We start from the raw sequence: 2,983 nt of genomic DNA on the forward strand, positions 1-2,983 counted from the left end.
AAAAGATGCTCAACATCACTAATTATTAGAGAAATACAAATCAAAACTACGAGGTATCACCTCACACCAGTTAGAATGGGTATCATCAGAAAATCTACAAACAACCAATGCTGGAGAGGGTGTGGACAAAAGGGAACCCTCTTGCACTGTTGGTGGGAATGTAAATTGATACAGCCACTATGGAGAACAGTGTGGAGGTTCCTTAAAAAACTAAAAATAGAATTACCATATGACCCAGCAATCCCACTACTGGGCATATACCCAGAGAAAACCATAATTCACAAAGACACATGCACCCCACATGCACCAGTGAACACATGCATTGTTCACTGCAGCACTATTTACAATAGCCAGGTCATGGAAACAACCTAAATGCCCATTGACAGACGAATGGATAAAGAAGATGTGGTACATATATACAATGGAATATTACTCAGTATAAAAAGGAACGAAATTGGGTCATTTGTAGAGACGTAGATGAATCTAGAGACTGTCATACAGAGTGAAGTAAGCCAGAAAGAGAAAAACAAATATCGTCTATTAACGCATATATGTGGAACCTAGAAAAATGGTACAGATGAACCAGTTTGCAGGGTAGAAATTGAGACACAGATGTAGAAAACAAATGTATGGACACCAAGTGGGGAAAGCGGCAGAGGGGGATGGTGGTGGTGTGATGAACTGGGAGATTGGGATTGACATATATACACTAATATGTCTAAAATGGATAACTAATAAGAACCTGCTGTTTAAAAAAATAAATCAAATAAAATTCAAAAAAAAAAAAAACCCAAGAAACAAGAGGGGAGCTGCGGGAAAGACGGAGGCTGGGCCAATCCTCAGGGACTCTCCCACCCAGATTCCTAGCTAGAGATCTCCATTCCTCCTGTTAGCAACCTGCTCCTCCCCCTGCCCCCAGCAGGTTCTCAGGGCCAAGGGTCCAGCAGAAAGGGGCACATGAGCGGTACAGAGAAGCTGTGTGATCCGCATGGGGAGAAGTGAAGGAGGCTAGGCTAGGTGCTGGCAAGTGCCCAGCCCCACACCATGCTTCCTCCTGGAGGGGGAGGGGCTGGCAGGTACTGGGTGATGGGGCTGGACGAGCTGCCCTAGGAGGGTGATGGAGGGTCCTTGGATCTCTGCGGCAGATCTCAAAATGGATTAGAGACCTAAATGTAAGACTGGACACTATAAAATTGTGTGGCAGCTGAAACTGAACTCTGGGAGGGCGGGGGGAGGCTACCAGATAGGGGAAGTCCCCAAAAAAGGAGTGGCAAACACTTTGGCTCCACAGTGGAGTGGGCTAAGCCCCTTTCCCCTGCTCTCCCAGCACAGAACAGGTGTTGGTGCAGGAGTGGGACTTGTGGCCAGAACTGTGCAGTGAGGGAAGGCTGGGGAAGCCAGGAGTCTGCGGCTCTCAAGCTGTGTATGGGTGGGGTGGGGTGAGGTCTCCAGGCAGCCCCCAGGTTAGACAGTCTGTGTCCCAGCCACAAAGGGCATGCCCCTGTCAGTCAGAGGTTGGGGACAGGCACATCAAAGAGGTCACAGACACCTTCACTCTCATCCAGGTTGTAGATGTAATCGTGGTCTCCAGGGGATGGAGAAAGGCGGAGGAGGGGTGCAAACACTTCTGAGGACATCAGCTCCTCCAGGAGCTCTGAGCTCATGCACTCTCGAGTGGGATCAAAGATTTCTGACAGCTCTTTGGGGAGCTCCAGAACACCTGTGGGGTCTGCCTTGATGGGCTCAAAGGAGGTAGAAGGGTTGGGTCCGGAAGAACTGCTATTGCTGCTACTGCTGTCCAACAGGGCAGAGGACTGCAGCGGCCGGGTGTCCAGTGCTGTCAGGCCCAGCGGGAGGGAGCTGAGCTCACCACTGTCCTTGCTATCGGTTCCAGGGCCACCACTCACGGTGATCTCAGCTGCTGGACTGGCCACCCCCTGGGCTTCGGTGCTGCCGGGAATAGGGTTCGGGGTGGTCACCTGGGGACTGCTTGGGCATGAGGCATCCTGGGGCTGGGCCAGAGCAGGCTTGGGCAGAGGCAGAGGGGGAGAGACAGCAGGTGGGCTCTGGAGCAGACCTTCGGGTGGTGGCACAGGCACCGCCACAAGTGGTGAGCTCCATGCCTCCTTGTTCACCAGCAGCACCTCGATGGGGCCACTTACACTCTTCAGGTGAATCTGGTACTTCTTCTGCCCATTGAGGCCCTCTGGGATGGGCACTTCCAGGCTGGTGCCCGACGGGGCCTGGATGGCATCTCCAGCAAAGCATCTGCAGATGTCCTCATGAGTCACGTAGGCCAAGCAGCTGTTCTGTACATCCTCTGTGATGTTCCGGATGCTCTGCTGCACCCACACCTTGTGCTGGTCTAGTTCTTGCTCTCGCTGCTGCAGCTCCTTCCATCTCTGCCTTGAGCTCAATCAGCTTGTCCGCAATCTCTCGGGTATTGCAGCCAGGCCCCACGCCCTTCTACTGGATGCTATTCTTGGATTTTTTCTCTATCAGCCTGATACCTTCTAGCACATTAGTAATGTCATAAGTCCGCCACTTCCAGCGAACAGCTAGGGTGTCAGCTGCCAGCTTGAGGTCAAGCACACCATCCTGTGCCTCCTGCAGAAGCGACACAAACTTGGTAGTGAGAAGTTCCAAACTCTTCTCGTGCCGGCTTGGGGTGCCCGGGGGCGGCGGCGCCTGTGGCCCAGCCTCCACCATAGCGCCCTCCCGCCACCTCCCCTCAGCCAGGCCAGGCCAGCGCAGCCCAGGCATTCAGTTTGGAAAGACTTTCTTGTAGGTGTTTCTCATCCCCTTCCCTTTATTCCGACTCACCTATTGTAGCAGTTTCCCAGGGCTGTTGTAACAAATTGCCACAAACTAGGTAGCTGAAAACAAGAGAAACTTATTCTCACAGTTCTGGAGTCTAGAAGTCTGAAATCAAGGTGTCTGCGGAATTGGTTCCTTTTCGGAGGCTCTGAGGGAGAATCCGTTC

At 52.3% G+C, this 2,983-nt stretch overlaps 1 pseudogene across 1 annotated transcript; it reads right to left on the bottom strand.

Moving 5' to 3' along the window:
• Nucleotides 1–1,408: 1,408 nt before the first annotated feature.
• On the bottom strand, nt 1,409–2,983 carry LOC308612615 (transcription factor E2F4-like; annotated as a pseudogene). The gene has a single exon. The product of its transcript is annotated as a transcription factor E2F4-like (transcript).

This window comes from Mesoplodon bidens (assembly GCF_964165515.1).
Source record: "Mesoplodon bidens genome assembly, chromosome: 1".
NCBI classification, from domain to species: Eukaryota; Metazoa; Chordata; class Mammalia; order Artiodactyla; family Ziphiidae; genus Mesoplodon; species Mesoplodon bidens.